At 43.4% G+C, this 21,815-nt stretch overlaps 1 long non-coding RNA gene across 1 annotated transcript; it reads right to left on the bottom strand.

The window, feature by feature from the left end:
- Positions 1-227: 227 nt before the first annotated feature.
- LOC129049028 (uncharacterized) lies at positions 228-2,599 on the bottom strand. The gene is made up of 2 exons (XR_008511783.2): positions 2,445-2,599; positions 228-642 (listed from the first exon to the last, which is right to left on the bottom strand). It is a non-coding gene; the product is annotated as an uncharacterized LOC129049028 (long non-coding RNA).
- Between the last annotated feature and the right edge of the window lie 19,216 nt (positions 2,600-21,815).

Here is a 21,815-nt window from a genome sequence, read left to right as displayed (position 1 = left end):
TAACACTGGAAGCTGCTCAGTCGCCTGGTGTCCAGGGAATTTGCTCAGACTCTCTGCGTTGGTGAAGAAGCCCCACAGAGCACACCCTGATCAGCAGGCAAGCCAATGCAGGCCTTTCCGTTCAGGGGGATCTGCTGTGGCTCACCCGTGGCCTCTAACAATTTGGGGAATCTAAAGCATGGGCTGCTTTCCTGGCGGCTCCAACCCGACTGACACAGCCATCCGGCTAAGGAGATTAAGCAGGCTTTATTTACAGAAGCCTTCTAGTGACAGCAGCATCCACCACACCCAGGTAGAGCCTGGGAAGAATGAAAGTACATTCTTCTCTTGTCACCGCTGAATGCTGGGGCAAAGGCTACATCCACCAAAGAGATAATCTAGACAGGTATCTGGGAGGCCTGCCTGGGGACTGTCCCGACACACTGCCAGTCAGCATCGTGGAAAGACTGACGCCAGGGCAGGGCCTCAAGCATGACGGTGGTGAGTGCCCGGACAGGGTCTTATGTCCAGGAAGTCCTGCAGCACCTGCGCAGGTTTAGCACAGGAATGGGACGCAATTGCCATTTGCTGCATGAATGAATGGGAACAACCAATGCCCAGCTCCATTGCCTGTGTGTCCTATTGCTTCCCCAGTCTTCATTTCTGGAATAAAAAAAATTTCAAAAATAATGAGTATTTTATAAACACAAGCATTAATAAAAATGGTTATTATGTTGATAAGCAAGAGCAATACAATACCTCTTAGATGTGGACCTCCTTTCCCTCAAAGTGTTTGAGTGGTCAGAAAGAAATTTTTTTTTTTTTTTTTTTTTGAGACAGAGTCTCGCTCTGTTGCCCGGGCTGGAGTGCAGAGGCACGATCTCAGCTCACTGCAAGCTCTGCCTCCAGGGTTCACACCATTCTCCTGCCCCAGCCTCCCGAGTAGCTGGGACTACAGGGGCCCACCACTAATTTTTTTTTTTTTTTTTGTATTTTTAGTAGAGATGAGGTTTCACCGTGTTAGCCAGGATGGTCTCGATCTCCTGACCTCATGATCCGCCCACCTCGGCCTCCCAAAGTGCTGGGATTACAAGCGTGAGCCACTATGCCCCGCCTAGAAAGAAATTATACTCCCGTGTTCTCCCACCACAAGCCTTGCACTTGGGTGTACACACCCATACACAGGTACGTGCACACACATCTGGAAAGATGGTACTAGATTGTGATAAGAACACAATCTCTGTAGTAAGACCCTTTGGGCTCAGGTCCCAGGTCTACCATTTATGAACAGAATGACCTTGGACAAGTTACTTCACCTTTCTTATATGTAATATGCAATTTTCTTATATGTAAGATGGGATGATAATAGCCTCCACCTCACAGAGCTTGTTGTGAGGATCAGTGAGGATAATGTAAAGTGTCATAAAAAATGTAAAGGGGCACTGCTACCAATAGAGCAGCTGGGAATTAGGTGAACATGAATGTTTTGAGTTTGCTCTGCCCAGGAGTCAGTGGAGACAGGAAAAGAACATGTGTGCATTCCTACTCTGCACAGACAGGGATTGGTGGATGATGCTGTCACTGGAAATATTTCTGTAGATTAAGTTGCTAAACTTTCAGAGAGAAACCAGTGGGAAGCCAGGGAAGATTTCCTTAAAAGAGATGATTTTGAAAAATACCCGAGATGCCTGAGGTCTCAGTGCTTATCCTCACTTTTTAAAAACCCAAATGCCTCAGTTATCTCTGACGCCTTTAAAGATGCTAGTACTGTACTAAATCATGACTTGTCTCTCTGATCTCTTGTTCTGTGATCTATGTGTGCTCTTGGATTTCTGCCCATCCATGTCATTGTTGATGTCTGTACCCATCAGTTGTATAGCCAGTAGTTCTCTTGTGAGGATTACAGCCCCGTGCCACAAGCAATTGTAACAAATATCAAAACACTTTGGGTCATTATGCTTCTTAGGTCAAGGGGCTGGGTCAAACGGAGCCAAAGGACATTTTCAGGAGCCCTATTTCTTCAGCTGATTTCTCTTCTGTTCTCCCTAACTCCTTGTGTATTCCAGCCGTAATTCCTGCTGAACTTGGCTTAATATTTTGACCTTAGTTTTCAACCTGGTGGCCCAAACCTACGAACCATTCTTTTTTCTTGTGATATGGAGACTTAACACCTTTGTTTAACATTTTCACAGTGGCCTTTCAGAGTTGGCCACACCACTCAGCAGCACTCTGCTCACTCTGGGGCAGCCTTCAGGGCATGGTGTACAGAACGGGAAGAAAACTGACATTCTAGTAGTCTTCTTTATGCTACCAAGTAACCGTGTGACCTTGGGTGAGTTGCCTTACCACTCTCACCCTCAATTTGTTCATCTGTTAAAATTTTGGGCTGGATCCACGCCTTCTTGCTCTAAAGTTCTGTGATTTATATATTTTGCCACAGTGAATGGGAAAAAAAAATCCCTGACCTTTGAATTCCTCCAAGGTCCCATCCTTCCTGGGGCCGTCCTGTAGTCTGTGGCTTGTGCACTATTGAAGAGTTAATTTCTCGCTCGTGGTCAGCAGGGGCTTTGCTTGTGGTCATGTAGGGATGCAGGCACCTTTCCTCTCATGGCTGCACCTTCTCTAGGTCCAAAGAGGGAAAGAGATTGGGAATGAAACCTTTTTGGTTTTTATGGGTCAGGCTGGGACAAAGTATACATGACTTTGCTCCCATTCCATTGGCCATGATTTAATCGCATGATGACCTCTCGTGGCAAGGGAGACTGGAAAATGAAATCTGATTGTCTGAAGGAAGAGGACATGGCCATGGCTAGCACCAGCAGTGTGGGAAACCTAGGCACAGCTTGCCTTGAGGCAGAGGCTGGCATGGATCGCCTCTGGGAAGCATACAGATCTCTTTCTGCATAGAGGTTCTCACATACCAGTTTAAGCCAGTGAGTCAGTTGACTGTAATGAAAAATATGTTCATTCAGCAAATAGTTGTTAACATCACATTTGCACCAGGAACTGTGAATACACTAAAAATGAATAATTCATAGTCCGAGGCCTCAGGGAGTTCAGTCTAGAAGATGAGCTAAGACAAAAACAATTGTCATATGCAGTAGTATGTATATACTATAATGCGTACATGTAACCAGTATAGGAGAGGGACAATGTGTCATAGGATTCCTAGAATAGAGAATTATAGTGTTTGATGCATGCCTTGGAAAACAGGAGGGAGCCCTACAGAGGGATACATGATGGGGAAAGAGGTGAGTGGAGTTGGGGAGAGACGACAAAATGTAATGCCGTGGTGGAAGGATGAGAGTTAGCAGGCCTGGAAGACTTTAGACTGCGTTTGTTATAAAATGAGTGCCACTGACAGTCTTGAGCATTTGAGCTCGTGGGCTTTAGAGGAAAAAGTGATCTCTGGCCACATATCATATTCTCCACCCTTGGCCAGAGCCTTGCCCTGCAAAGGCTAATGTGGTTCTGGAAGGAACAGGAGAAAATTGTGGATGACTTAGACTCCTGGAAAATCAAACCAAACCCAGGTCCACAAAAGGGGTGTTGGTGGAGAGGGATGGAGAGGTACTACAGCTGATCTATGGACATCGTCTCTACTGGAGACCCACACTTTTGGGAGAGTAAACATTCACTGACCTCTAGTGGTCAAAATGGCACCCAAGCGGTCCCACAAGCCCGGCTGCACAAGTCTGTCGCAAATGATAGCTATTGGGGAAGAAATTGCTTAGATTAAATCCTCTCTTCTTTCCAGTCTCTCCTTTTTCAGCCTCCATGGGCTTTCCCCCTTCATCTAACTAAATCTCTCCACCACTCACCGTCCCAACAAGGGTGCCTGGCCCAAGCTGGGGTGCTTCAGGAATGAAGGAGACAAATGGTGCCCATCCCATCTCAGTGTGGGCCACAGCCTGCTGATGCTATTCTTACTTCATGAAGCTTCCTGGCTGTCAGTGGAGAGCAATGCATATATTAAAAGTCAACATCCTACTCAAGGTTAAATTTTATTAGAGTGTGAAGTGGGGTCAAGTTTTCTAATAATAATCACTGACGCTTAAGGAGCACTATAAGCCAGATGCCGTTCTAAGCACTTTTTATTGATTGATTGATTGAGACACAGTCTTAACTCTATTGCCAGGCTGGAGTGCAGTGGCACAATCATAGCTCACTACAGACTCCAACTCCTGGGATCAAACAATCCTCCCACCTCAGCCTCTCCAGTAGCTGAGACTACAGGTGCGCACCACCATGTCTGGCTAATTTTTCACAATTTTTGTAGAGATAGACTATCCCTATGTTGTTCAGGCTGGTTTCAAATTCCTGGGCTCAATTGATCCTCCTGCCTTGGTCTCACAAAGAATTGGGATTATAGTTATGAACCACCATGGCCGGTCCTCAGTACTTTACCTATGTGTGTGTGTGTGTGTGTGTGTGTGTGTGTGTGTGTGTGTAGTAAATATATGTGTGTGTATATATATATATATATATATTTGTTTACTCCTTATAAAAACTCTTAGAAGTAGGCACTGTTGTTTTCTCTCATTTTAAAGATGAGGAAATTGAGGCATGAAGAGGTTAAGTAACAAGCTCAAGATCACAAAGCTAGGTGGTGTAATTGCAGAACTTGTGCTCTTAGCACGGGATATTGTCCCAGGGCCATCTTGGACTAGCCATGCAACACTGACATTTCCAAGGACCCGAGCCTCAGATTCTTCATCTGCCATGTGAAGGGGTTGGACTAGGAGCAGAGGTTTCAGACTTTTCTTAGAGGTGGATCAAACATACACAACGGATAACAGGGCATTTGCTGGAGTTAAAGCCGGGACCCAATAACCCTACTCACTTTTCCTCTCCTCCCCAGCTGCTTTGGTTCTTAAACTCCTGGGAAACATCTCAGGACTCCAAGGAACTACTGGTACTTATTAGCATGTCTTGTATTTCAGGCATTGTATTAGGTGTTTTAGAAATATCACACACTTAATCCTCGCAACCATCTCATGAGGGAGCTGTTATTATGCTCATTTTACAAATGAGTAAACCAAAGCACAGAGAGAATGAAGCAGCCCAAAGTCACGGAGCTAGCAAACAGCAAAGCTGGAATGCAAAGGCCGGACCTTTTCACAGCCCCTCTGACAGCAAGAACTGTGCTGGAAATCAGTATATTGGGGTCTGGTTCCAAGCATACTCCTGAGTTACAGTGTCAGGGAAGGAGAAGGTGAAGATGATCCCTCCTGCTGGGAGTGGGGGAAGCTGAGTAGAGGTAAGCTTACAGCTGGTACCAGGACCCACTGGGGCATCCCTGGCCCAGCTCAGGCCTCAAGCACATAGCTAGTCACCAGAGCCAGAGCCATCTCTGCCTTGCAGAAGGTGTAGGTCAAAGGAAACTGTCGTGATTTAAGCTTTTACTCTCAGGTTTCTTTCTAGTGTCTGGCACCCACACCTAGGAGGCAATAGAAGCAGAAGTGTGTGCCACCAGCCCAGACATGAGCCGCCTCTAGGAGGAAGCAGCAAGCCCTTGCTGGGCAGGGCTGTGGGTTAAGTCCACGTCACTCAGCCTCCTTGGTGGCTGCTTATCTCAAATTGGCAGTGAAGGAGAAATTGTTGGTTAGGGGCCCCTGGGAGGCTTTCTTTTTTGCAAGCATGGGTTTGTTCTCAAGTTTGTGGTTGTTGCTCTAAATCCAGAGTCTAGACAGAAAAATGATATCAACAGGTCCTCAGTGCCCTCTCCCAGTTTAAAAAAGACCTTTGAAGCACGGCATCTTGGTAAAAGAGAATCAGAAGGTCCGTGTTTTAGTCCTAGCTCTGCTCTTACTGGCTGTGTGACCTTGGCTTAAGCTCATTCCCTCTCTGGACTTAGAGAGGGGAAGCGACTTACTAAGTTCACCCAGCAAGCTATGACACAGTAGCACTTACAGCTCAGCCTCTGCTCCTTTCTCCAGCACCATGGAATGGATGGATTCATTAAATCACCGGATTTATTCACAGAGTTAACAGATATTTACTAAGCTCTCCCTCTGTGCCAGGGACTGTGCTAAGAACTGGGAATCCTGTGATGAACAAACTCACTCCAAACTGGAGGGGAAATCTGAAACCATCTAGTCGTTTGCACTCCATTTAAGGATGAAGAAAGTAAGGCCCAAAGGGGGAAGCACAGTGACCTGCTCAAGGTCACAGAGAAGGTGATGTGGTGTACAGCGACCTTGACGGCATGCTGACCGTGAAGACAAACTGCAGAGATTGATGTGGTATATTTAGCTGAATTTTGTGACTGAGGGCTGTTAAAGAATGAGAAGAGAGGAGAGAAAGCCTTATTTGGAGGCCTAGAAGTCACAGACTGAGACGTCAATGCCAAATCTTTCATTTCCCACTGTGGCTTTTTGTTCTCTCTGTAGGAATAGCAAGAATTTTGTACATAGCTGGGAATGAAAGCGAGGAAAATGGTACCGGGATAAAGTTTGAGAAAACTATTTCCTTGTAAAGTCCGTGCTCCAACACTGGCTGTGTGCTAAACAGTGAAGTGTCTCTGCATGGTTTTCTGACTGTCTCAACTTGATGAATCTGAGGATGTATCCAAGGATGGCAGATCATGAGACTCACAGACCAAAGGCATGTCAGATCCATGACTGCTTCGTGATCACAAGAAACACATTTTTGCCAACTGAGTTTTGATGACACTTATTTTTCCTCCTATGAAACCTGAGCATTCTAGTTAAAGACTGGAAGCATGCTAATTTTGTGTGAACTGAATTATGGGTTATTATAAAGCTCACCATTTCAAGTGAGTCTGAGTTTGTTGTTGACCAGAATATCATTCCCTCATTTGTCTTTTCAGTAAGTTTTGATTTTAAATTTTATATCAGATTTTTTTAATGTCTGACTTATTAAATATGACCATCATTGAACATAAACTCTAAAATAAATCCAAAGAGGCAGGGAATAAAATTTGAATTCACTCTTTATGGGCTATCTACATAGATACTGTCTTCATCACTTACTTACGCAGTCACCAGTGAAGAAACAAAAATAAATAAGAAAGGGCTCTTGTCTTTGAGGAATTTGCAGTCTAGTGGAGGAAATAGTTGCATGAAGAGAATATTTGAGTATAATGCAATGCATGCTCTTACAAAAATATACTGAAAGTGCAATGGTGAAGGCTATACTTTTAAGAAAAGATGAAGCATTTCCACTTTCCTATACCATAAGCCCCTACAAAAAGAGAATGTATTTCATGCCAGCTCATATAATGGAAACATAAGGCCCAGAGCAATTGTGCTCACTAAAGCAAGAATTAGGAGATCCACCGTCCTGAGCACTTTTCCACACAGCCTCCAACAGCCCAGCCCGCTTCCCTGGAAAAGCCTGAGCTCAGACAGGCCAGTGCTTCTCCAGGACTTCGGCATCCCCTGAAGGTGATGGGCCTCAGCCCAGTGAACTGCTGGGACTGGAGGCTTCTGAGCTCTCCTGGCTGGGAAGGAAGAGGGAGAGGATTGAGCCCCTGCTAAGTCGCTCAATGACTTTTTCTTATCAGTATTTGTCCAGGTTCCTGGATGGAGGTCACCTGCCCTGAACACTAAACTCAGAGAGGTGAGGATGGTCTCTTGAAGGGCAAGAGTACTCAAAAAACTAGCAGAACTGGGAAATCAGAAAATTGGGGTGCAGAAGGAAATGGGGTGGAGAGAAGAGGGAGTCAGGCTAATGCGGGGAGTTTATAGTTTCTAGATCTAGTCAGATCCCACCTGGTGGAGGTCCAGACTTCACCAGCCTCACGTCCATGATGAGGGAGGAGCATGTGTCGGCCCTGAGCATTCATGTCCGAGCCAGACCACAGCTGAGTCTCAGGCTGAATCCATCTGTGGAGATTGGCCCCAGGGTGACCTTGGCCTCTTTCAAAACCTGTTCAGTCGGGCCAAGGATGGGAGGAATGGCAGAAGGCCAGATGGCAGGGGTTGAAGCTGGGGTGGGCGCCACGGCTGATGGGTTCAGGGCCCCTGGCTGGACTTCTGTCCTCATCCTTGTCAAACATTCCTGCTTGTGGCTGGCAGGAAGAAGTGGTGGCCGTGGAGAATTAGTAATGAGATACGGAGTCATTCACCTCCAGGTCACTAGTTCAAAACCGGGTCACCAGTGAGTCAAAGTTCCAACCAAGGGGGCATGGTGGGTGTTTCATCTGAGTGGCTTGAAGGCAGATATTTGCCCTCCCAGAAGACAGCTCAGGCAGGTCAGCGGGGGCCGCAGGGCAAGGAGCTCTGTCCCGCTGACATGAGGTGCAGGTCTGGAGAGGCCTCCATGGCCTTCTGGCTCCATTCTCTCCAAGACCTCCCTTCTCTGCCCCCAGGCAGGTCACACATTCATGTCAAAAGAACCCAGGTAGGCAGCAGTTACTCCGATAATCTGGTGATAGCCCTGTTTACTTAGAAATTTCTGCTCTCTGAGGGCAGAGGTGGTATCTCTCTAGCACATATTTTATTATTATTTTTGGCCTTATCATTATCTAAATTTATTTATTTACTTGTTTGTTTACTTGTCTACTACCTGAACCCTACCACTATTATTATTTAAACTCTTTAAAAAATGGAGACCCCATGTATGCCTGGCACTTTTTAGGTGCTTAAGAATTGCTAATTAAATGAATGAGTCCATAAAAAAAGAATGAATTCCTGGTGCCTGCCTCACACGCTGTCTGGCAGAAAGGATGTGCTCAAAGATATTTGCTGAATAAATAGATGAACAAATAAATGGATGGATCACAGAATGAAAGTTTTGAGAAATAATCAGTTTCCAGCACGCCAATGATAACATTTTACAGATAGAGAATTAGAAAGTTTTTCTTTTTTTTTTTTTTCAGATGGAGTTTCGCTCTTGTAGCCCAGGCTGGAGTGCAATGGTGCAATCTCCGCTCATTACAACCTCCACCTCCTGGGTTCAGGTGATTCTCTTGCCTCAGCCTTCTGAATAGCTGGGATTACAGGCGCATGCCACCATGGCTGGCTAATTTTTGTATTTTTAGTAGAGACAGGGTTTCACCATGTTGGCCAGGCCGGTCTTGAACTCCTGACCTCAGGTAATTCGCCCGCCTCAGCCTCTCAAAGTGCTGGGATTACAGGCGTGAGCCACCGCATGCGGCCAGGAAGTTTTTCTTAACACCAACCTAAAGTCTCCAAACCCAAAGCAGAGTGCTTGGTTCACATTAGGTGCTTGGAAAATGTTTCTTGAGTGGATGAATGCTAAGTGGATGAGTAAATGGATGGATGGATGGATGGACGGATGGATGGATGGAGCAAACAAATAAGACTAGCATGCATGATGAAGCAAAACCCAAAACAATTTATGAAAATTAATTTTTTTCCTCTTTATCCAAAATGATAGCCTTTTGGTTCCCTCTCTTCAAAACTATAGATCTGGAATTTTCTCATGCATTCAGTTTCTACCTAGTTAAGTTTATTCAATCATTCATTCATTTGTTTAGCCAAGACTCGCTGATATGGTTTGGCTGTGTCCCCATCCAAATCTCAACTTGAATGGATCTCCCAGAATTCCCACGTGTTGTGGGAGGGACGCAGGGGGAGGTAATGGAATCATGGGGGCCGGTCTTTCCTGTGCTATTCTCGTTATAGTTAATAAGTCTCACGAGATCTGATGGGTTTATCAGGGGTTTCTGCTTTTGCTTCTTCCTCATTTTTCTCTTTCCGCTGCCATGTAAGGAGTGCCTTTTGCCTCCCGCTATCATTCTGAGGCCTTCCCACCCATGTGGAACTGTAAGTCCAACTAAACCTCTTTTTCTTCCCAGTCTCAGGTATGTCTTTATCAGTAGCGTGAAAACGGACTAATACACTCAGTGAGTGTGTTCAATGTGCCAGGTACATACAAGGGTGAGTGAGACAGAGCCCAGCCCTGTGTCCAGAGGTGGAGTCATGTTCACACTTGTGTCCATGCCAGTCACTATGCCACAGGTTACAACAATGAGTAAGGCAGCCTGGTGGTGTTTTGGTGGTGTTGTCTGCCTTAGATTACAAATACCTACTCAGTTAGATATAGTAGCAGAACTTAGTCATGAATCAGGACTAATATGTAATCAAAATTGTAGATGGGCCGGGCATGGTGGCTCAAGCCTGTAATCCCAGCACTTTGGGAGGCCAAGGCAGGTGGATCACTTGAGGTCAGGAGTGGAGACCAGCCTGGCCAACATGGTGAAACTCCATCTCTACTAAAAATATAGAAATTAGCTGGGCTTTGTGGCCTATGCCTGTAATCCCAGCTACTCGGGAGGTTGAGGCATGAGAATCACTTGAACACAGGAGGCGGAGGATGCAATGAGCCAAGATCTCACCTCTGCACTCCAGCTTGGATGGGCAACAGAGCAAGACTCTGTCTCAAAATAAATAAATAAATAAGTTATAGATGGACTGTTTTAAATCTATTTTCCATGTATTGTGGATCACCTAGCACCTCTGACAATTAGTGGCTATGTGGAGATTTTGAACAATAATACTGCTTATGACACCCACAGAGGTCATAATTTCAAACCATACTTCTCTTGGCAAGAATCAAGTAGTCTTGCAATTCAAGAAAATTGCTATAGCATTAATGAGTATACACTATGTGCCAGGGATTGTGCTAAGGGTTGGGATGGTAGATAAAACCCTGTGTTGGCCCTCTAGAATATCTGAATCTAGTCAAAACATAAAAACAAAGACTGTGCAATGTAATAACGATCACAAACAAGGAATATTCAAATGCAATGGGAACATAGGAGAGAACTTGATTGATTGTGTTTTGGGAAGTTGGAGTGGGTTTTACAGATGAGTTAATATTTGAGGTTTGCTTTGGCCAGAGAATAAAAGTTTATGAAAGGGAAAACAAAGACCCTTTGGGAGAAGGGCATGGCATAGCCTAAGTTTGACAGTTGTAGACGTATGAAAATTTGTAGAACCATGAGTTGTCTGTGTGGCTAGAACATAGTATGTGCAGAAGAGAGAGATGGAAATGGAACTGGAAATGCAGGTATTAACCAGACTGTTTTCTTTTTTTTTTTTTTTGGAGACAGAGTTTCACTCTTGTTGCCCCAGATGGAGTGTAATGGCATGATCTCGGCTTACCGCAACCTCCGCCTCCCGGGTTCAAGTTATTCTCCTGCCTCAGCCTCCTGAGTAGCTGGAATTACAGGCATGCACCATCACGCCTGGCTAATTTTTGTGTTTTTGGTAGAGATGGGTTTTCTTCATGTTGGTCAGACTGGTCTCAAACTCCCGACCACAGGTGATCCGCCCACCTTGGCCTCCCAAAGTGCTGGGATTACGGGTGTGAGCCACCACACCCAACTGTTTTCTAAAGGCAATGCTGAAGAGCTTAGTTGTAACGCCCAGGTAATAGGGGGTCATCAAATTAGGATTTTTGACCACTTACGTCAGGGAGTTAGGTCTTCATTTCCTACAATATGGCAGCTTAGATGGCCTAACAACCCTCCTACAAATGCTGAACAAATGATAATCTACATTTTTCCAAATGCAAAGCTGAACTCACAAGAAAATAAGGAGACCTCCTGGAGGGAAAACAAGCAAGAACTGAAAACAAGTGCTGTCAGTGAATGGAATGAGGTGAGGAAACTCAGGGTGTTGGGACAAGTGCTGGGGGGATTGGGTTTTTAGGCATTTCTAATTGTACATTTAAAAAGTGTAGAATGGGGCCGGGTGCGGTGGCTCACGCCTGTAATCCCAGCACTGTGGGAGGCCAAGGCAGGTGGATCATGAGGTCAGGAGATCGAGACCATCCTGGCTAACATGGTGAAACCCCCTCTCTACTAAAAATACAAACAAATTAGCTGGGCGTGGTGGCGGGCTCCTGTAATCCCAGCTACTCAGGAGGCTGAGGCAGGAGAATGGCGTGAACCTGGGAGGCGGAGCTTGCAGTGAGCCGAGATGGTGCCACTGCACTCCAGCCTGGGCGACAGAGGGAGACACTGTCTCAAAAAAAAAAAAAAAAAAAAAAAGTGTAGAATGGGTTTTTCAGATCCGCAGGAATATTGACTATGAGGCCTGTGCCTGTGCTGGGTGGAGACTTGAAATTAAGGCCTTCAAGTAAAACCAGAAAAGATTTGTAAGGAAGGAAATGCTCTACTCACCTACAGAGAAGGTGCCTTTGACTGTTGAGACTGAGCTATGAGTAGAAGGGAAAAAAATGTCCCTGAAATTTCATAACCATGTGACCAGCTTCCTGATAGTCAGAGGTTTCATTTACCTTACTTGAGTGGTCTGGGAGCCCCTACGTCAACAAAATAATGAGAAGTCCTCTTTGGTGGATGATAGTACTGGGGCCCCAAGAAGAATCATCCACAAAATGGACCTGGTAGGACTCAAGCTTAATGCATTTCTCTCAGAATTCTCACTGCCAAAGTGGTGAATTTTCAATTCTGAAGTTATAGTCAGAATTGAGTCTTACAATTATAGAATTGTGAGTTCTACAAGAGTAGTCTCAGCTGGGCGTGGTGGCTGGCGCTTGTAATTCCAGCACTTTGGGAGGCCAAAGCAGGCAGATCCCTTGAGCTCAGGAGTTCGAAACTAGCCTTGGCAACAAGGTGAGACCTTGTCTCTACAAAAAATACAATTAGCTGGATGTGGTGGTGTGCACCTGTAGTCACAGCTACTTGGGAGGCTGAGGCAAGAGGATCACCTGAGCCTGGGGGCTTGAGCCTAGGTGACAGAGTAAGACATTCCGCCTCAAAAAAAAAAAAAAAGTAGTCTCACAAAATAGTCTCATAACGTGCTGTCAGCAAATGTCAGCAGACACAACAGGCAACAGGTGTAGACTACTAAGAATCAGATAATACAGCTATTGAAGAGAGACAATAGCTTAGTATTTTTTTTAAAAAGTTAAAGATATATAAAGAAAAAATGGAAAAAATAAAAACCGTAAGACACCATGAATGAAACCCAGACAGATTTGAAAAACAAATAGAACTTAGAAGAAAAGTGTGGTAATTGATGTGGCTTACATATAACTGTAGTGAGAATATAAGAGCCGGGAGATTTGAGAAAACTGCCCAAAATACAACACGGAGACAAAAAGAGACAGAAAAGACAAAAGCGAGATTAAGAGACGTGAAGGACAGAATGAGGGTAAATGTATTACTAATAGAAATTTCAGGAGGAGAACATTAAGAGAATAAGGAGAGGAACTAATCAAAGAGAAAATGGCTAAGAATTTTCCAGAATCTATGAAAGAAATGAATCTTCAGGGCAGGAAATGAGTCCTGAGAAAAATAAATGAATGAAATCAGTACCAGGTCACATCACAGAGAAACTCTTAAAAACGCAAAAAAAAGATATTTTTAAAACAACTAGAGAGATGTGTGGATTGCCTGTAAAGCAACTAACTGACTTTTCAAAAGCAATGATGGAAGCCAGAAGCCCATGGAATGATATTTTTAAAGCGTTGAGAGAAAATAACTGTCTGCCTTCATTTTTACCTCTTTTAACTGTCATTTTAAAACAAGGGGAAATAAAGATATTTTTACACAATGACCAGGAGAATTTACCATTCAAGGACCCTTGTGGGAAAAATATTCTAGACTATGGACTTCAGGATAGAAAAAATTGAACCCCAAGGGAGGTGAAGGCAAAAAGGAAGAACAATCAAGGAAGCTGATAAACAAGTAGGCAAAGTCAGAAATTCATCCACTGCTCAAAACCACCATAAACCGGGTACGGTGGCTCACACCTGTAATCCCAGCACTTTGGGAGGCCGAGGAGGGCAGAGCTCTTGAGCCCAGGAGTTTAAGACCAGCCTGGGAACCATAGCAAGACCTCGTCTCTACTAAAAGTAAAATTAGCTGTGCATAGTGATGTAGGTCTGTAGTCCCAGTTACTTGAGAGTCTGAGGTGGGAGGATCAGCTGAGTCCAGGAGGTCGAGACTGCAGTGAGCCATGATCATGCCACTGCACTCCAACCTGGGTGACAAAGCAAGATCCTGTCTCAAAAATAGAAAACAAAACAAAACAAAACACCCCCAAACAACAATAATGACAATAACAACAAAATTGGGGGGTATAAATATAAGGTGGGCCAGGCACAGTGGCTCATGCCTGTAACCCAGCACTTTGGGAGGCTGAGGAGGGTGGATCATGAGGTCAGGAGACTGAGATCATCCTGGCCAACATGGTGAAACCCTGTCTCTACTAAAAAAAAAAAAAAAAAAAAAAATTAGCTGGGTGTGGCGGCACGTGCCTGTAATCCTAGCTACTTGGGAGGCTGAAGCAGGAGAATGGCTTGAACCCGGGAGGTGGCAGTTGCAGTGAGCTGAGATTGTGCTACTGCACTCCAGCCTGGCAACAGAGCCAGACTCTGCCTCAAAAAAAAAAAAAAAAAAGAAAAAGAAAAACAAACCAAACAAAAATAAGGTGGAACGATCTAAAATGCTGCATGGTGATAACACATGTGATGGGTTACAATGTCTAAATTCTGTCTATTATTTGTGAAGAGAGCAGTAACATTAACTTTAGACTTTAGGTCAAATGTGCTTGACAAAAGTTTAGGGCTCACCACTAAAACACTGAAAATAGAGTGTGTAATTTCCAAATTAATAGAGGGAAAAGGGGAAAATAAAGAAAACCTGATGAATCCGAAAGAAGGCAGGAAAGGAGGAAGAAAAGGCATTAGAAAGCATAGTAAATAGAAACTACAAAAAGAAATGGTGGAAATAAATCCAAATATATTAGGAAACAATAAATGTAAGTGAATTAGACTCACTAGTTAAAAAATGATTGCCAGGTTCAATTTTTTTTAATAAAAAGAAAACTTGCTTATGCTCTTTTAAAAATACATACCTAAGATAAAAGGACACAAAAAGTCTGAAAGCGAAAGGATAGAAAGAAATATACCAGGCAAATAAGAATCAAAACAAAGTGTTCCTATAATAACTGTAGCAGAAAAAAAGTCTGAGGCAAAAAGGTGATCATTATATAATGATAAAAGGATCAATTTATAAGAAAGATATAACAAATGCAAATTGTATTTATTATAGAGTTTAAAAATGTATAAGACAAAATTTGAATGAATTACAAGGAGGACATTTTGAATCTTTATAGGAGATTTAAAAACACACATTTCTGGTATGTTCAAATCGCATAAAAATTGGCATGAATTTACAAGATTTGAATGACATAATGAACAAGATTGATCAATCTTGTATTCAACAGTTGAAGACTGTACATTTTTCTCAAATGCACAAGAAATATTTGAAAAATTAACAAGTTACTAAACCACAAAGCAAGTCTTAACAAACACCAAAAAATAAATACCATATAGTTCCCCTTCTCTGATCAAAATCTAATTAAGATAGACATGAACAACCAAAAAAGTGACTTTAAAAGAAAACAGCACCAAATGTTTAGAATTTAAAACATTTCTAATTAACTCGTCGATCACAGAAAAAAGTATAATAGCAATAAATAAATATTCAGACAGAACAAAATTTAAAATCCTACATAAAACTTGAGGAATATAAGGTACAGAGAACACTGGTTCTGATTAGGGAGACTTTTGCTCCTCAGGGGACATTTGGCAGGTCTAGGGGCATTTTTGGTTGTCACAACTACGGGCGGTTGTTACTACCATCTAGTAGGTAAAGGCCAGAAATGCTGCTATCCCTACAGTGCATAGGACAGCCCCCTACAATAAAGAATTATCGGCCGGGCGCGGTGGCTCACGCCTGTATTCCCAGCACTTTGGGAGGCCGAGACGGGCGGATCACGAGGTCAGGAGATCGAGACCATCCTGGCTAACACGGTGAAACCCCGTCTCTACTAAAAATACAAAAAAATTAGTTGGGCGTGGTGGCGGGCGCCTGTAGTCCCAGCTGCTGGGGAGGCTGAGGCAGGAGAATGGCGTGAACCTGGGAGGCAGAGCTTGCAGTGAGCCGAGATGGCGCCACTGCACTCCAGCCTGGGTGACAGAGCGAGACTCTGTCTCAAAAAAAAAAAAAAAAAAAAAAAAGAATTATCTGGCCCCAAATGGTGATAGTGCTCAGGTTAAGAAACCCTGACTTAAAGAAAAAGTTATGATCCTAAATATTATATTAGAAAAGAAGAATGATAACTATGCTGGCAAGGTTGAGGATAGATTAGAAAAGGGAGCCAGTTGGCAGAGAAAGTTAGTAGGCTATTGTAATAATTGAGACAATAGTGAGGATGTAGCCTAAGGCTTTGGCAACAGAAATAGAGAAAGAAAAGATATTCAGGGTAAAATGGACAAGATTTGGAGATAAATGAGGCAGAGAAACTAGTAAAAACAGAAATGGCTCAGTAGAGACACTCCAGGGTAGGAACAAACCACAGAGCTTCACAGATGCATTAGTCTGCCACGGTAGACCACTAGTGCTGATCCTGAATGGGCACCCACAAGCAGTACGCCCCAGGGAACAGGTCATCAATGCAGTGTGGGCTCCCGCAGATTCAAAGAGCCTCCCCGAACTGCAGCGGTGCCCCAAAGAAAAAAACGAGGTTAAGGCCACGTCCAGGGAGGTGGGAAGATGAGGTGACGGGGGCTCTAGAGACAGGAGGCAGTGAAGAGAGGGGAGGGCATTCTTGGTGAATTCTCAGGCACGAGATCACCTGAGGTGCGGGCGTGAATAGGCTGGTCCCCAAATCCTTGCCTGGTTTACAGGGATATGCAAGTCACGGAAGAAGAGTTTCCAGTTACACCATGGTGGAGAAGAAAGAACGAAAAAGACGCAACCACACATACCACAGCTCAGAGTTTCAAAGACCACGTTAAGGTGTGATTCAAACAGCCATTGTGCAGCTCAAGCACGTTCCAGACTCAAGTCTGTGTAAACAGAGTTATATTTACTAGCGCAAGGCCTGAAATAGAAACCCCGCAGCAAGTTCCTTTCTCATTAACGGGGTCTCTTTAATACGCCAGGGGATACCCAAGAGCGGGCTGTGTCAATTGTTAGTGCCAGAAACAGTGGCTGGTTGAGAATTCCTTCTCTCTTTCACATTTTACAGGGAAATTCACATGGAACCAGATTCATAGTCTCGTGACATCCTTGTTAGAAACACTTAGATTTTTCTCCTTTTGGCTGTAGCTGGTCTCCATGAGTTGATGTTTGGTGTCAGAACAGCCTCAAACAGGTGGCTGAGGGAATTTGTAGGCTCATTTAAAATCATGCTTAAGATACTCACAAAAGCAACTTCTCTAGGCTGCTTTGAAGGTCCTGGGACATTTTTGATCTAAAGAGGTGTTTTGTGGTTTGGTGTTTTTTTTTTTTTCCTATCTAGATAAAAGAGATAATCTGTTAGTCAATGTAGCTGGCACTTTTTATTCATTTGTTTCCCATCAATCTCTGTCTTTATGAAATAGGCAGAGATCTTTATTTGGTGTGTCAGTGTGTGGGAGAGAGGCATGCAGACACAGGATAACAGGCACAGGGACAGTGCCTGGTCTACGTTCATGTGCTGTCTGTCCTCTGTTCAGTTGTCTCTCCTGTTCAACTGTCTCCATGAACTAACAATATATAGAATATCCTCTAAGTAAATGGTGGTGGCGGCGAGGAGAAGAGAAAGCAGAGAGAAAGACCAAGCGATGTAGAGCAAGAGAGATTAAAGATAAAGAGAGGAAGAGACAGGGAGAATGGCAGGAAGTAGAGGAATGAGTGGGGCCATTTTTCACTGCTCTTAGCCAGCAGTTTCTGGGCTTTCACTCTGTGTGTGGACAAGACATGTCCGTGTCACTGATAATGGACATACCTGGTTTCCTGGGTCTGTTCCTATTTGGGGCCTTAGGGTTATGAGGGACGAGTGGAAGGAAAAGGCAATGGCAGCTTTAGTTTCAATGGGTGCAGAGCTGGGGTGGTGGAAGGAGGCTAATATCACTGCCCGCCTGGCACTGGGCGCTTTTCTTACTCTACCAAGCATCAGGAAGGGAAATTGGTGGGACTTGTACAGACTGGCTGAAATGTTTGTGGGCTGAAGTGATTGTTAGATTTCAACAGATTTCAACTTTAAGATGTTAGCCTATTTGAAAGTTTCTTTGCCTACAAAGATGAATTTACTTAGCACTCTTCCAGAAAAAACAAAGCTGTTACAATGAAAAATTTCTCTTTTATCCTGTGAAAGAATTCTTACATGAATACCTCCTTGTATATCATAGTACCTTATGTTTATTTAAGTTATTTTCACAGCTGCAGTGTCGTCTGGTTCTGTAAGGAAGTTAAAGATATACTTGTATCTCTCTTTCTAACCCTAGGACATAGGTATGCTTCCTTCTTTCTGATGATAAGAATTATGTAATTGGTCATCTCTTATTACTTTGGTTACCAGGAAGCTCAGAACCAAATTTGTAGCACAAACATGACTTATTCTATTTGTTCCTTGTGTTGATTTTTCCCTGGGTCTGTTTTTTCATTTGTTTCAAAGTATACATTGCCATTCTATTCTAAGTTTAATTAGAAATTAATTGCATTCATTTAACAAATATTTATTTGTTACCGAAACACCAGGGATTTGGTCTAGGTCCTGCTGCTCACCGCACAGAAAGCCAGTAACTGAGACGATTATTGCCAAGGAAAAAGGCTTTCGTCGGGTGCTGCAGCCAAGGAGATGGGAGCTCAGTCTCAAATCCATCTCTCTGACCAATTAAAATTAGGGGTTTTTATAGCAGGGAAGAAATGTAACAATGTGTCAGAAAACAAGAATTAGGAAGGGGTGAGGAAACAAAATAGGGGACCTGGTGTCTCATTGTCTTGATGTAGTTCTTTGATCTGGTGAGTTTTAGTTCTTTGATACTTTGAGAGGCCTGGGGGTCCTTTCCTGAGGAAGGAACTCAGATAAAACAAATGCAAGTTTCAAGCTTTAAGATCAGAAGGGTCAATTTCTATGTTTATCCAAAGGAACTGTCTGTGGGGCTGCTAGGTTGGTTTCATATTGATCCCCTCATTCTCTATTCTTCTTCTCAGTTTTATTTATCTCCACATCCCTCAATACCATCTAATTATATCTCTTATTTATTATTTATCGTATACCCTCTCACTTCCTACCACTGTGAATAGAAATTAAGCTCCATGGAGGCCGGGTGCAGAGGCTCACTCATGTAATCCCAGCACTTTGGGAGGCCGAGGTAGGTGGATCACAAGGTCAGGAGATTGAGACCAGCCTGGCAACATGGTGAAACCCCATCTCTACTAAAAATACAAAATTTAGCCAGGCATGGTGGCGGGTGCCTGTAGTCCCAGCTACTCAGGAGGCTGAGGCAGGGGAATCGCTTGAACCCGGGAGGTAGAGGTTGCAGTGAGCTGAGATTGCACCACTGCACTCCAGCCTGGGTGACAGAGCGAGGCTCTGTCTCAAAAGAAAGAAAGAAAGAAAGAAATTTAGCTCCGTGAAGGTAAGGACTTTTTCTCTTTTTTGTTCCATACTGTATTTCCAGAGTCTAGAGCAGAGCCTGGCATACTACATGCAAAATACCAGTCAAGTGAAATAGTTACCTATTGTATGTCAAGTTCTGTGCTAAAAGATGGGAATCAGAGATGCAACCTGTGCAGTCTCACAGGGCCTCAAACTCAGTCCCCTCACTTAGCTTCATGCGCTGCTGTCACTATCTTGAAATTCTTAACATGTTTTGAACAAGGAGCCCCACACTTCCATTTTGCACTGGGCTCAACAAATTCTGTGGCCAGTCCTAATGGAAATGGGGTCATTACTTTCAAGGAGGTTTTGATCTACTTGGAAAGGAATTATTAAAAAAGATATATATCCAGCGGCTCATGCCTGTGATCCTAGCACTTTGGGAGGCCAAGGCAGGCGGATCACTTGAGGTCAGGAGTTCGAGACCACCCTGGCCAATGTGACAAAACACTGTCTCTACTAATACAAAAATTAGCCGGGTGTGGTGGCAGGCGCCTGTAGTCCCAGCTACTCAAGGAGACTGAAGCACGAGAATCACTTGAACCTGGGAGGCAGAAGTTGAAGTGAACTGAGATTGTGCCATTGCTCTCCAGCTTGGACGACAGAGTGAAACTGTGTCTCGAAAAGAAAAAAAATATATATATTTACCCTAAATATTTATTTTAACACAAACTATATGTATATATGTATGTACGTATGTATGTATACATAACTACATGAATCTTTTGATGCAGAACCAATGCCTTTTTCTTTGTCATCTTTCTTGTTTAAACCACACCCTTAACGCATCATCTATGATTTCCTGTTTTCATTTCTTTAAAGTGGAGAGAGAAGTTGAAGACACACTTGAAAAGTAATCTGACTGCAGAATTCTTCTTTAGTTTTATAATCCACTGCATAGTCTTTTGCAATTGTCTTACCCATTCCTAAATATGTAGCAAGTTTTGATGCCTTGCCTTGATCAAGTCTTTCCAAATTATTCAATTTAGTTCTCATACAAATGAATACCTTTTGCATTCACATTTCATTGAATTACATAATATTTAATTCTATTATGTAAGTTACAATGATGTGTACAACTTTCAAGTTGATGGAAACAAATACAAATGACTCTTGATAAACCAAAACTGAACAAGAAAGAAGCAGAAATATTCAGACATATTAAAGAGTGGCCTCCCAGCCACCAGCAATCAAGATAAGGTGGACGTCAATCAGTTTGCCTCACAGAGAGGTGGAAAATGCTGATGAATCTGGGAAGTTGCTTAAGTATAGATTGGTTAAGAGATGTTTTATGGTAATTAATAGTATGAGAGCAGATAACAGGAAGATTGAGCTAGGTCAAGGAAATCACAGAAGGCTTTCCCGAGGAAGTAATGGCTGAGATAAACTCCAAAAAAAAATAAAAGGTAGAAGTGTCCTGGGTGAAAGAAGAGGAGAATTCTAGGCTACAGGAATAACATGTACAAAGGGCTCGTGGAAGGGTGGAGACACGGCATATTCAGAGACCTAAAAGAAGGTGAGAATAACTGGAACTACAGAATGAGAAGAATCATGGGGCATGATGAGCTAGGGGAGTCAGGAGTGAAAACCTGACAGGTCTCGTGGGCCTGCTAAAGATTTTGAGTTTTATGATGGGAGCAAGGAAAGCTACTGTCTTAGTTCATTTGTGTTGCTGTCACAGAATACCCAAGACAGGGTAATTTATAAAGAAAAGAGATTTATTTGGCTCATGGTTCTGCAGGATGGCAAGTTCAAGATTAGGCGTGTGGTGAGGGCCTTAGGCTCTTTCAATTCATGGTGGACAGCAGAAGGGGATCCAGCAAAGAAATCACATGGTGAGAGAGGAAGCAAGAGAGTGAAACCGAGGAAAATAGATTCGTTTTAACAACCTGCTGTCTTGCGAACTAATCGGCCTTGCCAGAGTGAGAATTTACTCACTACCATGAGAATGGCACCTAACCATTTATGAAAGATCCACCTCCATAGCCCCAAACACCTCCCACTAGGCCCCACCTCTCAACACTGTCACACTGGGGCTCAAATTTCAACATGATAATTGATGGAGACAAACTCAAACTCAAGCATGTTTGAATATCCAAACCATGGCAGCTACTAAAGATTTTCAGTAGGAGTATGACATTATCAGATTTGTGATTCCTAAAGAACACTCTGGCTACAATGTGGAGAACAGATTACAAGGGAACAAGGTGAATTTGGAAGAGCAGCCATGGTCCCGGTAAGAGATGCTGTTAGCTGGACAAACGTTGTGAGGATAGAAATGAAGAAGATACTTAGAACTTGGTGATAGATTCAATCCTGCGAAAAGAGATGGTTAATCAAGAATGACATCTAGATTTCTGGCTTGTAAAACTGGGTGGATGATGTCACTGTTGATTGAAATAGGAAACACTGGAAAATAACTACGTTTTAGGAGGAAAA

This window comes from Pongo abelii, chromosome 10 (assembly GCF_028885655.2).
Source record: "Pongo abelii isolate AG06213 chromosome 10, NHGRI_mPonAbe1-v2.0_pri, whole genome shotgun sequence".
Lineage (NCBI taxonomy): Eukaryota > Metazoa > Chordata > Mammalia > Primates > Hominidae > Pongo > Pongo abelii.
Note: the sequence above shows the minus strand (reverse complement) of the source record. Positions and strands in the feature narration are given on the sequence as shown.